Below are 15,101 nucleotides of genomic sequence, written 5' to 3' on the forward strand. Positions count from 1 at the left end.
TCACTCAACAGAACTACCTGCCTACGGAGCTCTTCTTATGTAGAGGACAGGACCGCCTTGGGGGAGGAGCTAGGCATCTTGAGAAACAGAAGAATAGTAGCGCCAAGCCTGCACAACACATTCGCTGCAGATCATTGACTAAATTATAGCATGGTCTGATCATAATTTAATTAAGGTCACTATGCCTGTCCTCATCCTGAGATATGTTTCTCTTTATTACACCCTCGTTAAAACACTGAATAGAACTGCAGACAAGGAGATAAAGAATGAGGAACAACCTGTTGGGGGGATTAGGCAATAGCTCTGTGTTTGCTTCGTCTGTAACAAGGTGCCTCCTACACCACTCTATGTGAATGCCAATGAGTATAGAAAGCTCTGAGCCAAACTAGTAGAGGCAGACCACAGTTTCCAAGCAAATGTTTTATTAAGGCGGGGCTGAGTGTGGTTTACCATAAATAATTCAGTTTCACCAGTTCAGTTAAATCATTTCCCATTCAATTAATTAATAGTGATCTGTTGATGAGATTTAAAACAAAGTCAGTAAAGACCCAACACAGGAACAGAGAGATAATCTGAATGATCTTTAGCCTGGTATCGGTTCAATAACCTGTGCTTCAGATTGGCCTCTTGCCAATGTTTACAGTTGGCAACACCTGTAACTGTGTTTTGTGTCACTGTACAAAAGGTCTTGGACAGTTTTATGCAGTGTAAAGTTCACTACATAAAGGCTGCATGTTTCTATTGGTCCTTCCCCACGTCCTGGCCAATACCCTTGGCCAGTACGTAGAAATAGACAAACTAGACATGTAACATAGAATGCCCACTCAGATCACACCCTGACCAAACAAAACATAGAAACATACAAAGCAAGCTATGGTCAGGGTGTGACATATAGGGTATATGTCACACCCTGACCATAGCTTGCTTTGTATGTTTCTATGTTTTGTTTGGTCAGGGTGTGATCTGAGTGGGCATTCTATGTTACATGTCTAGTTTGTCTATTTCTATGTTTGGCCTGATATGGTTCTCAATCAGAGGCAGGTGTTAGTCATTGTCTCTGATTGGGAACCATATTTAGGTAGCCTGTTTGGTGTTGGGTTTTGTGGGTGATTGTTCCTGTCTCTGTGTTTGCACCAGATAGGGCTGTTTTGGTTTTTCCACATTACTTGTTTTGTTAGTCTATTCATGTATAGTTTCTTTTTTAAAGAACCATGAATAATAACCACGCTGCGTTTTGGTCCGCCTCTCCTTCCACTCAAGAAAACCGTTACACTATAAAGTTTTAATTCCTGCAAAAAGCATTGAACTGCACATTTTACATTTAAACCAATGAGTCAGTGGTTTGTTCTCTTCAACTGACATACGTTTCCTCTCTTGTGTTGTAAAGCAAGACAAAACACTGTAAAAATGTATAGTTCATTGCTATATGCAGGAATTCATACTTATATGAGCACATTATCACAATTGATAGTTGTGTTACATCCGGTGCCGACAGAGATGACCGCCTCGCTTTGCGTTCGTTTTTAAAAATGTATTATTTCATACATTGTTACCCCAGGAAATCTTGAGTCTTATTACATACAGCCAAGATAAACTATTGGATATAAGTGCAATGTCAACTTACCAACATTATGACCAGGAATACGACTTTCCCGAAGCGGATCCTCTGTTTGGTCCACCACCCAGGACAGTGGATCGGATCCCAGCAGGCGACCCAAAACAATGGCGCCACAGAAGGGGCAAGCAGTCAGGCTGCGTAGACGGGAACATCGCCCACCGCTCCCAAGTATATTACTCGCCAATGTTCAGTCTCTTGACAACAAGGTAGACAAAATCCGAGCAAGGGTTGCCTTCCAGAGAAACATCAGAGATTGCAACATTCTCTGCTCCACGGAAACATGGCTCACTCGGGATATGTTATCGGTACAGTCGGTACAGCCACCTGGTACAGTCGGTACAGCCACCTGGGTTCTTCACACATCGCGCCGACAGAAACAAACATCTCTCTGGTAAGAAGAAGGGCTGGGGTGTTTGCCTTATGATTAACGAGTTGTGGTGTGATCATAACAACATACAGGAACTCAAGTCCTTTTGTTCACCTAACCTAGAATTCCTTACAATCAAATGCCTACCGCATTATCTACCAAGAGAATTCTCTTCGATTATAATCACAGTCGTGTATATCTCTCCAAATCAGACACTTCGACGGCCCTGAAAGAACTTCATTGGACTCTATGTAAACTGGAAACCACACATCCCGAGGCTGCATTTATTGTAGCTGGGGATATTAACAAGGCTAATCTGAAAACAAGGCTCCCTAAATTTGATCAGCATATCAAATGCGTGACCCGGGCTGGCAAAATCCTGGATCATTGTTAGTCTAACTTCCGCGACGCATACAAAGCCCTCCCTCGCCCTCCTTTCGGCAAATCTGACCACGACTCCATTTTGTTGATCCCAGCCTATAGACAGAAACTAAAACAGGAAACGCCCGTGACCGAATACAAATAGTAATAATTATAATTTGTATGTAATAAATGTATCACTAGTCACTTTAAACAATGCAACCTTATATAATGTTTACATATCCTATATTACTCATCTAATATGTATATACTGTACTCTATACCATCTCCTGCATCTTGCCTATGCTATTACTGCATGGTTGGAACTAGAAGCACGAGCATTTCGCTACACTCGCATTAACATCTGCTAACTGTGTGTATGTGACCATTAAAATTGGATTTGATGTGGTATGCACAACACAAATGTCATAGTCTTCAATTAGAGACACAAATCTCAATCGCAATCCACAGTGCCCTTTCCTACCTGGACAAAAGCAACACCTACTGTATGTGAGAATGCTGTTCATTGACTTAAGCTCAGTGTTCAACACCATGGTGCCCACAAGGCTCATCATTAAGCTAAGGACCCTGGGATTAAACACCTCCCAGCTGCCACGCTGATCCTCAACATGGGGGCCTCTCAGGGGTGTGTGCTCAGTCCTCTCCTGGACTCCCTGTTCACCCACGACTGCATGGCCAAGCACGACTCCAACACCGTCATTAAGTTTGCTGATGACACAACGGTGGTAGGTCTGATCACGATGAGACAGCCAGGTTAGAGACCTGGAAGTGTGGTGTCAGAACAACAAACTCTCCCTCAACTTAAGCAAGACAAAGGAGATGATTGCGGACTACAGGAAAAGTGAGGCCGATCACACCCCATTCACATCGAAGGGGCTGTAGTGGAGTGGGTCGAGAGTTTCAAGTTCTTTGGTGTCCACATCACCAACAAACTATCATGGTCCAAACACACCAAGAAAGTTGTGAACGCCTTTTCCCCCTCAGGAGACTGAAAAGATGTGGCATGGGTCCTCAGATCCTCAAAAAGCTCTACAGCTGCACCATCGAGAGCATCCTGACCGGTTGCATCACTGCCTGGTATAGCAACTGCTCCGCATCCGACCGTAGTACATCACTTGGGCCAAGCTTCCTTCCATCCAGGACCTATATACTAGGTGGTGTCAGAGGAAGGCCAAAATAATTGTCAAATACCACAGTCACCCAAGTCATTGACTGTTCTCTCTAATACCACATGGCAAGTCTAGGTCCTAAAAGGCTCCTTAACAGCTTCTACCACCAAGAAATAAGACTGCTGAAGGATTAATGAAATGGTCCCCTTTGACCCCCCCCACATACACACCTTTGTTTTTACACCGCTGCAACTCACTGGTTATTATCTATGCATAGTCACTTACCTTACTCACCCCTACCTACATGTACAAATTACCTCGACTAACCGGTACCCCCGCACATTGACTCGGTACCGGTACCCCCTTTTATATAGTCTCATTCTTCTTATTTTTGTTGTCTTACTTTAAGAAAAAAATTACTTTATTTTATTTAGTAAATATTTTCATAAATCAATTTTCTTTAAACAGCATTGTTGGTTAAGGGCTTGTAAGAAAGCCTTTCATGTTAAGGTCTAAAAATGCAAACCTCTTGCATTCTATGCAAGTGACAAATAAAATTTGATTTGATGTGAAATCAAACGGCATATCTAGAACTTGATGGAGGTAATATATGCCATTTAGCAGATGCTTTTATCCAAGGTGACTTACAGCTCATTCACATGTTATTCAAAAAACACTGTATCAATCTGCAATAACAATTTTAAAAAAATGCAAACTCTTATAACATATAACATCAAAAGGGAACCGTTATGGTCAACGATTCAGTATTGCCTTGGAAGATGACGTCTCGGCTGGTGGTGTGAGGGATGGACATGGGTACAATGTTGGCAAGTCTATGGGTCTCATTAGATTAGATTAGATTCAACTTTACTGTCATTGAACAAGTACAGTACAACGAAATGTACTTAGCATCTGACCAGAAGTGCAAATAAAAGAGCACAACAAAATGTACAAGTGAAACAAGTAAGTACAATGTATGTTATTAAGTGGGATGTGTAAATGTGCATTGAAGGCAAATGGCAAGTACAAATGTCAAGTCTGTACAATGAAGGCTAATTGAAATTGCAAGGAGGCATGCAACTGAAATGCAGGGATAGCAGCAGTGAGGTTACCAAGGTAGACATATCTGTACATGTACAACTGAATAATGTCCTTACCAGGCTTTGCAAAGCACTTTGCAAAGCAATGGATCACTGCATCAGTGTAGGGCAGGTACTTCCTGTCCTTTACCAAGGCCTCGCTTTCTTGCCCATGCCAAAGTCCCTAAGGTTTGTCAGGGCAAAGCGTCTCATCTCTTTCCATGAATCTCCGTTTGCAAATACAATACCTGTTAAAAAGTACAGTAGAACAATATTGTTCTGATGTAGTAGTTGAGTGACATTCTTAAAGGAATACAAATCAATTTTAAGAAGCACAGATTAATGGAAGTAGGAGGTTTCAAACTAAATCTGTTTTTTTCTTCATATTTTTATGAAGTCAGGAGAAAATAAAATATTTGTAAGATATTTGGGGTTGTTAGAGTCGGGTTGAACACAGAAGAGCATCATGTACAGTACCAGTCAAAGTTTGGACACACCTACTCATTCAACGGTTTTTCTTTATTTGTACTATGTTCTACATTCTAGAATAATAGTGAAGACATCAAAACTGTGAAATAACACATATGGAATCATGTAGGATCCAAAAAAGCGTGAAGTCCTTACCAGACTTTGCAAAGCACTTTGCAAAGCAATGGATCACTGCATCAGTGTAGGGCAGGTTCTTCCTGTCCTTTACCAAGGCCTGACGACCTCCAATCACCCTGCTCAACTCCTCTGGGAACCGGTCTGGAAAAAAGACAGGAAGTGCCAATGTTACTAGCGTAGCACCCCGTATTATAAGCATATTCAACAGCGTTTAAGAAATATGTTACCTTCAACAGTTTTATCTTGTGATCAAACTGTCAATGTTTTGTGATTATTGGTGTCGTAAAAATGTTAGCTAACGGGTTACCGATTAGCATGCTTGACATTTCAGTGGAAATATACTAGTATCAGCTTTTTGATAAGCGGTTTAGCAAAAGAAATGCGTCCCATGTTGTAGGCATACGGTCCCCAGTTATTTGCCACCTTACTATTTTGTTCGAATGCAAGATAAATCCGTTTTTTTTTGTTCAAAAAACAGACTCCAACCTCATGTCCGAAGTGTTTACTAGATAGTTAAAAAGTTGGCTAGCCTTTGGGTTAAAACATAAATTACTTGCCTGAAATCGGTTAGCTATATAGTAAACAAGTATATGTGGTCTGTCACATAATATACACCATGTCCCACAAAATGTGCATGTATATTACTTTTTTGAAAACTCTCAAAACCAAATGTAACTTTCATAAATTGCAGTGAAAATCGGTGGGCCGGTAGCTAGAAGGGTGTCTTTAGTGGCAAAACTTACCATTATTTTCCAGTCCATTTAAATGTTGAGCTCGAGGTGATTTAGTCCTCCAACCGCTAGAGAGTGTCCGAATTTAGGGTCTGTCCGATGTTGGGGGAAAATGAGCAATAACCCAGAAAACATAAGCTACAGCTAGCTAGCACTGCAGTGTATAAATTGTGGTAAGTAGTTGACTCAAAGAAAGCAAAAGACAATAGTTCAACATTTTAGAACAAATTAATTTCTTCCAAAACGAAGAAAAAAGAGAGAGATAGTGAGATTGTCTTTCTTTTTTACTTTCAGTTTCACTTAGCTACTTACCGTAGCTAGCTAATGCAGCTAGCTAGTTTAGCCTACTCAAACACGCTGCTCAAACAGAAGGATGCTACGTTAGCTAGCTGGCTATGACTATCCAACACAACACTGAAACTCTTTAAAGTCAAGGAAAGCTTTTGGTTTTACAAATGTATTGCCACCGGGGCCCGCCGGTGTAAGTGCTACACTTACACGTTACTGCATGATTGTAGCATGTTTACTAACACGTTCGTTCTATTAGCTATTTTGACTATGACGTTACTTTAGCTAAAATAGTGACAATGATGTGGGCTGCGTGTAGCAGTTATGAAATGGTTTGGCTTGGAAGTTTTTCTTCACCTGGTCACATACAGCTGATATGTTGTGCATTGACGTCCACAAGCGAAGAGAACATTTGAGATTAGGGGAGCACATAGATGCGATAAAGAATACAACGTGACTGCTCGGAAAGTGAACTGTGTTTAGCATGCTCCGGGGTGTATTCATTCACCCGATTCTCCTCAAAAACATTTCTTAAACAGAAGCAAACAGAATGAAACGGGGATAAACATACCTGAATTTGTCCAATAGAAACTCTGGTTTACAACTGTTGGACTAATGATTACACCCTAGATCAGAGTGTGCAAGGCAGTATTGAATGTGTCACTGTCTGTCCATGTGTCACTGTCTGTCACCTCAAAATTGTATCTCAACCTGTGTGCACCTACGTTGTAAACTTGAATTTAAGAAAGTCAGCCATCCTCCTCTTAAATGACACTGACCAGCACTGATAAAAACCCGCCCGAGACATGTTACATAGTGACACAAAACACAGAGACACTTAAGGTGTTGTTAGCAGTAAACATTGGCAAGAAGCCAACCTGAAACACAGGTCACTGAACAGATACCAGGGTAAAGACCATTCTGATTAATGTTTAAACACTGGGTTATTGCTCATTTTCCCTAAACATCGGACACCCCCTAAATTCGGACACTCTCTAGCTGCTGGAGGACTAATTCATGTGACGACATGTGACGGCAAAAGTCAAGGGGTCTGAATACTTTCCGAATGCAATGTGTTTGTTGGTTTATTTAGATAGGGACAAGTACAACCACATTGACACATTGAGCAAACAATCATCCAATGAACTGCACTATAGTGTTTCTAGCAAATGCAATTTTTCAACACCCATTCCTTGATGGGCTTTTATAGAAACAAAAGGAAATAAAATAAATAAATACATAACCAATTGAAAATCACATAAAATCACATACCAGTATTTTATAACAATTAGATGCACAAGGCAAATGTCATCACATAAAATCATATATGAGCACATTATCACAATTAAATGCACAAATCAAACGGGATACATTTTTTCCCCTAATATGTACAACTTGACTGAGGTAATATATGCCATTTAGCAGATGCTTTAATCCAATGGGACTTGCAGCTCATTCACATATGTTATTCAAAAAACATTGTATCAATCTGCAATAACAATAACATTTTATGTTGGTCTAAAGCCATGTGTAATATACACTGGACACAGACTCTCATCTCAGACAGAACACTACTGGTGAGGTGAAGGACTGAGGGTGATGCCCAGGGATGGTGTGAGGTCCAGATCCTCCTCTCTTACCCCAGGAGGAGGAGAGAAACAAAAGTGCTGCAGGAGGGAGGTGAAGAAAAGGAAGAGCTCCATCCTGGCCAGACTCTCTCCTAGACACACCCTACGACCTGGAAGAGGAAGATGAGGAAGACAGCATGAGGACAATAGAAAAGGAAGAGCTCCATCCTGGCCAGACTCTCTCCTAGACACACCCTACGACTTGCGAGGGTGACCCCAGTTAGAAAAAAATATGTAATAATTATATATTAAAAAATATATAATAATAACATGAAAGCTGTCCTAAATTTCCCTACTCCATGCAACAAAAACATGTTCAAATCAATGCACCTGCATAAAAGGCATAGAGGAATCACTGTCATCCCCTGCAGGAGCTGTTACTTGTTTATTCAGAATAACAGTAATCACATCTGACAGCTTTTTGTCAGGTCCAAGGTTTTTCTCTGTGATGCTAGTGCATGCAACTCAAATAACTGAACATCTGAAGGGAATCGTTAAGGTAAACGATTCTCTGTTCTCTGTGTTTATATCTTTAAGCTGATTCAGGATGTGTGTACCCTATAGGTGACTAATCAGACCAAAATATGGACAACCGGGACTATGACCTTTCTGATGGAGCCTTGGAAGGTGATGTCTCGGCTGGTGGTGTGAGGGATGGACAAGGGTACAATGTTGGCCAGTCTCTGGGTCTCATGGATAACTGCATCAGTGTAGGGCAGGTTCTTCCTGTGTTCTACGAAGGCCTGATGACTTCTTATGACCCTGCTCATCTCATTTGGAAACCTGTCTGGAAAAAAGACAGGAAGTGCCAATGTTACTATAACCCAGAGGTGAAACATTAATCTGAATGGTCTTTGCCCTGGTATCTGTTCAGTGACCTGTGTTACAGGTCGGCCTCTTGCCAATGTTTACGGATAACAACCCCTTAAGTGTTTCTGTGTTTTGTGTCACTATGTAACAGGTCTTGATCAGTTTTCATGCAGTGTAGACCTTTCCTGCAGTAAAATGACCTAGTGGCCTCATGGGTGGAATGTTTTGAATATTTTTCACGATTTTATAATTAATAAATATGATTTTTTTTAAATCCGCAGAAAATCCGGTGTTTTTATGTTAAATGATTTTGTTATATTTCAGCCTTCTATAATGTTTATAAAGTGTCATTTTGGGATAACCAGACATAAAATAACACAGCATATGTCACAACAGGTGTAAATATATGGGTCATTACAGTGTTGTTACCATATAATGACAGGTCATGATCATGTCTTAATGTGTTATGACACTGGGTGTCAAGTAAAATGAAGATCCCTACGTGATCTTACAATGTATGGTTATACTTGTCCATCAGCATCAGACCCCATCGAAGGGTTGTCCTTGTGGTGTCAGTACAAGCAGCAAACAGGTAGGTCACAGAAGATATCAGGTTGTTTTCTTGATAGTGAGTGTCCATATTTCCTGATTCCTGAAAGACACAGACTCATGGGTAATCCACCCCCAGAAATAAAAGGGATAATCCACCCCCAGAAATAAAAACCATGAAACTCCTGTCAATTTGGTGAAAGCCTATGTTCTATCAGTGGGTAAAAAATGTATTTGTAGCTATGATTTAACTTCTAAGTGGTCTGTCAGTGAATTCAGGAAATCATGTAGGGACGTATCATAGCTACATATTTCCATACTTGAAGGAAGTCAGAGGTAGTTTTGCAAGCCAATGCTAACTAGCGTTAGCTCAATGACTGGAAGTCTATGGGTATTTGCTTACGAATATCTGCATGTGAATGACACCTAGTGGAGGCAGAGGAAATAGGAATCTGCTTTATTTTGGCGAACTCCACTCCGGAGTTTTGCATCCTGTCTAGAAAGCACTAAAGAGCAGATTCCTATTTCCTTGGCCTCCGTTATACAGCTTTCACATTCACGAGCACTGCCTACCGCTTCACCTGGATAGGTAGATATTACTCCAGCTACCACAGTTTTGGCCTTCATTTATGTCCAGCAATGGCCTGTATGAGTGAGTTAAGGCCTAACCTTGGCACAGCATGCAGCTGTTAAGCCTCGATAGATACCCATAGACTTCCAGTCATTGCGCTAATGCTAGTTAGCATTGGCTCACGACACTTCCTCGAACTTCCTTCATATGTGACACAGAGACATAAAAATGGTATCCACGAGTTCATCAGTAGACTATTGTGATGCTGGAGATAATGACTATGAGGTTTGATAAGTGGTGAAATTCATACCTTGTCATACCTTTGCTTTCTGCTTTTGAACAAGGAACAAAGCCTCTATACATGTGAAGGTTGAGAGTCTTCATCATTCCACTAACCAACTCCTTTACATCCTTCTGGTTGGGAGTCTCCATCATTCCACTAACCAACTCCTTTACATCCTTCTGGTTGGGAGTCTCCATCATTCCACTAACCAACTCCTTTACATCCTTCTGGTTGGGAGTCTCCATCATTCCACTAACCAACTCCTTTACATCCTTCTCGTTGGGAGTCTCCATCATTCCACTAACCAACTCCTTTACATCCTTCTGGTTGGGAGACTCCATCATTCCACTAACCAACTCCTTTACATCCTTCTGGTTGGGAGTCTCCATCATTCCACTAACCAACTCCTTTACATCCTTCTGGTTGGGAGTCTCCATCATTCCACTAACCAACTCCTTTACATCCTTCTGGTTGGGAGGCTCCATCATTCCACTAACCAACTCCTTTACATCCTTCTGGTTGGGAGTCTCCATCATTCCACTAACCAACTCCTTTACATCCTTCTGGTTGGGAGTCTCCATCATTCCACTAACCAACTCCTTTACATCCTTCTGGTTGGGAGTCTTCATCATTCCACTAACCAACTCCTTTACATCCTTCTGGTTGGGAGTCTTCATCATTCCACTAACCAACTCCTTTACATCCTTCTGGTTGGGAGTCTCCATCATTCCACTAACCAACTCCTTTACATCCTTCTGGTTGGGAGTCTCCATCATTCCACTAACCAACTCCTTTACATCCTTCTGGTTGGGAGGCTCCATCATTCCACTAACCAACTCCTTTACATTCTTCTGGTTGCTATCAACATTTTTCAGCATTAAGCTTTCGACTGTTTATCCACGGACCCAACCATGGAAACATGTTGTACAGTCGTGGCCAAAGGTTTTGAGAATGACATAAATATTAATTTTCACAAAGTCTGCTGCCTCAGTTTGTATGATGGCAATTTGCATATACTCCAGAATGTTATGAAGAGTGGTCAGATGAAATGCAATTAATTGCAAAGTCCCTCTTTGCCATGCAAATTAACTGAATCCCCCCAGAACATTTCCACTGCATTTCAGCCCTGCCACAAAAGGACCATTTGCCATAATGTCAGTGATTATCTCATTAACACAGGTGTGAGTGTTGACGAGGACAAGGCTGGAGATCACTCTGTCATGCTGATTGAGTTTGAATAACAGACTGGAAACTTCAAAAGGAGGGTGGTGCTTGGAATCATTGTTCTTCCTCTGTCAAGCATGGTTACCTGCAAGGAAACACGTGCCGTCATCATTGGTTTGCACAAAAAGGGCTTCACAGGCAAGGATATTGCTGCTAGTAAGATTGCACCTAAATCAACCATTTATCGGATCATCAAAAACTTCAAGGAGAGAGGTTCAATTGTGGTGAAGAAGACTTCAAGGCGCCCAAGAAAGTCCAGCAAGCGCCAGGACCGTCTCCTAAAGTTGATTCAGCTGCGAGATCGGGGCACCCCCAGTATAGAGCTTGCTCAGGAATGATAGCAGGCAGGTGTGAGTGCATCTGCACGCACAGTGAGACGAAGGATGGATGGCCTGGTGTCAAGAAGGGCAGCAAAGAAGCCACTTCCCTCCTGGAAAAACATCAGGGACAGACTGATATTCTGCAAAAGGTACAGAGATTGGACTGCTGAGGACCGGGGTAAAGTCATTTTCTCTGATGAATCCCCTTGCCGATTGTTTGGGGCATCCGGAAAAAGCTATATTAATAAGTCAAAGGCTTGCTTGCATCCAGGGTGGTGATGCTAGTCAGGCGTGCGGGTGCATGCATTTGGTTTTACTAGCATTTAAGAGCAGTTGGAGGCCACGGAAGGAGTGTTGTATGGCATTGAAGCTCGTTTGGCGGTTAGATAGCACAGTGTCCAAGGACGGGCCGGAAGTATATAGAATGGTGTCGTCTGCGTAGAGGTGGATCAGGGAATCGCCCGCAGCAAGAGCAACATCATTGATATATACAGAGAAAAGAGTCAGCCTGAGAATTTAACCCTGTGGCACCCCCATAGAGACTGCTAGAGGACCGGACAGCATGCCCTCCGATTTGACACACTGAACTCTGTCTGCAAAGTAGTTGGTGAACCAGGCAAGGCAGTCATCAGAAAAACCGAGGCTACTGAGTCTGCCGATAAGAATATGAATGGAGCTAGCATGGAGCTAGCATGACATGTTTTTGTTTTAAATCATACAAATCTGTTAATTGTAGCGTATTCAAACAAACTCCATTTCAAAGGAAACAAGCACTCATTAAGATCAGGTGTGGTCAATTAGTGGGTGCAGCCATCACACCCAAACACACTTAACAAGAGAGAGGAAGAGACAGTTTTGTTGATGCTGAGAATTAAATGTATGTTTTTAAATAACATTCTTAGAACTTTCTCTGAATGTTATTAAAGTTTTCTGGTGGTTTTTGTGGAACGTTTTCTAAACGTTCTCAGAACATTCTGAGAACATGACTTTAAATAAAACCACAAGGAAACCTGTACGAATCAATATGATGAAGTGGGTGGCTACTTTGAATAATATCTTTCATAGTTTTGATGTCTTCACTATTATTCTACAATGTAGAACATAGTAAAAGAAATTAAGGAAAACCGTTGAAAGACTGGTACTGTATACTGTTGTTGGTTTTTACAGTATGGCATAAATTGAGTTGAGGTCGGGTGACTGTGGAGGCCATGTGATGCGGCACTCCATCACTCTCCTTCTTGGTCAAATAGCCCTTACACAGCCTGGAAGTGTGTTTTGTCATTGTCTTGTTGTTAAACAAATCATAGTCCCACTAAGCTTAAACCAGATGGGATGGCGTATCGCTGCAGAATGCTGTGGTAGTCATGCTGGTTCAGTGTGCCTTGAATTCTAAATAAATCACTGACAGTGTCACCAGCAAAGCACCCACACACACTCACACCTCCTCCTCCATGCTTCACGGTGGAAACCACACATGCGGAAAATCATCCATTCACCTGGAACCAAACATCTCAAATTTGGAATCAGACCAAATAAATAATTTATACTGGTTTAATGTCCATTGCTCGTGTTTCTTGGCCCAAGCAGTTTCTTCTTCTTATTATTGGTGTCCTTTAGTAGTGGTTTCTTCTTCTTATTGGTGTCCTTTAGTAGTAGTTTATTCTTCTTATTGGTGTCCTTTAGTAGTGGTTTCTTCTTCTTATTGGTGTCCTTTAGTAGTGGTTTCTTCTTCTTATTGTTGTCCTTTAGTAGTGGTTTCTTCTTCTTATTGGTGTCCTTTAGTAGTGGTTTCTTCTTCTTATTGGTGTCCTTTAGTAGTGGTTTCTTCTTCTTATTGGTGTCCTTTAGTAGTGGTTTCTTCTTCTTATTAGTGTCCTTTAGTAGGGGTTTCTTCTTATTATTGGTGTCCTTTAGTAGTGGTTTCTTCTTCTTATTAGTGTCCTTTAGTAGTGGTTTCTTCTTCTTATTAGTGTCCTTTAGTAGTGGTTTCTTCTTCTTATTGGTGTCCTTTAGTAGGGGTTTCTTCTTATTATTGGTGTCCTTCAGTAGTGGTTTCTTCTTCTTATTGGTGTCCTTTAGTAGTGGTTTCTTCTTCTTATTGGTGTCCTTTAGTAGTGGTTTCTTCTTCTTATTGGTGTCCTTTAGTAGTGGTTTCTTCTTCTTATTGGTGTCCTTTAGTAGCGGTTTCTTCTTCTTATTGGTGTCCTTTAGTAGTGGTTTCTTCTTCTTATTGGTGTCCTTTAGTAGTGGTTTCTTCTTCTTATTGGTGTCCTTTAGTAGTAGTTTCTTCTTCTTATTGGTGTCCTTTAGTAGTGGTTTCTTCTTCTTATTGGTGTCCTTTAGTAGTGGTTTCTTCTTCTTATTGGTGTCCTTTAGTAGTGGTTTCTTCTTCTTATTGGTGTCCTTTAGTAGTGGTTTCTTCTTCTTATTGGTGTCCTTTAGTAGTAGTTTCTTCTTCTTATTGGTGTCCTTTAGTAGTGGTTTCTTCTTCTTATTGGTGTCCTTTAGTAGTGGTTTCTTCTTATTATTGGTGTCCTTTAGTAGTAGTTTCTTCTTCTTATTATTGGTGTCCTTTAGTAGTGGTTTCTTCTTCTTATTGGTGTCCTTTAGTAGTGGTTTCGTCTTCTTATTGGTGTCCTTTAGTAGTGGTTTCTTCTTATTATTGGTGTCCTTTAGTAGTAGTTTCTTCTTCTTATTGGTGTCCTTTAGTAGTGGTTTGTTCTTCTTATTGGTGTCCTTTAGTAGTGGTTTCTTCTTCTTATTGTTGTCCTTTAGTAGTGGTTTCTTCTTCTTATTGGTGTCCTTTAGTAGTGGTTTCTTCTTCTTATTGGTGTCCTTTAGTAGTAGTTTCTTCTTCTTATTGGTGTCCTTTAGTAGTGGTTTCTTCTTCTTATTGGTGTCCTTTAGTAGTAGTTTCTTCTTCTTATTGGTGTCCTTTAGTAGTGGTTTCTTCTTCTTATTGGTGTCCTTTAGTAGTAGTTTCTTCTTCTTATTGGTGTCCTTTAGTAGTGGTTTCTTCTTCTTATTGGTGTCCTTTAGTAGTAGTTTCTTCTTCTTATTGGTGTCCTTTAGTAGTGGTTTCTTCTTCTTATTGGTGTCCTTTAGTAGTGGTTTCTTCTTATTATTGGTGTCCTTTAGTAGTAGTTTCTTATTATTATTATTGGTGTCCTTTAGTAGTGGTTTCTTCTTCTTATTGGTGTCCTTTAGTAGTGGTTTCGTCTTCTTATTGGTGTCCTTTAGTAGTGGTTTCTTCTTATTATTGGTGTCCTTTAGTAGTAGTTTCTTCTTCTTATTGGTGTCCTTTAGTAGTGGTTTCTTCTTCTTATTGGTGTCCTTTAGTAGTGGTTTCTTCTTCTTATTGGTGTCCTTTAGTAGTGGTTTCTTCTTATTATTGGTGTCCTTTAGTAGTGGTTTCTTCTTCTTATTTGTGTCCTTTAGTAGTGGTTTCTTCTTCTTATTGGTGTCCTTTAGTAGTGGTTTCTTCTTCTTATTGGTGTCCTTTAGTAGTGGTTTCTTCTTCTTATTGGTGTCCTTTAG

This window comes from Oncorhynchus mykiss, chromosome 9 (genome assembly GCF_013265735.2).
Source record: "Oncorhynchus mykiss isolate Arlee chromosome 9, USDA_OmykA_1.1, whole genome shotgun sequence".
NCBI lineage: Eukaryota > Metazoa > Chordata > Actinopteri > Salmoniformes > Salmonidae > Oncorhynchus > Oncorhynchus mykiss.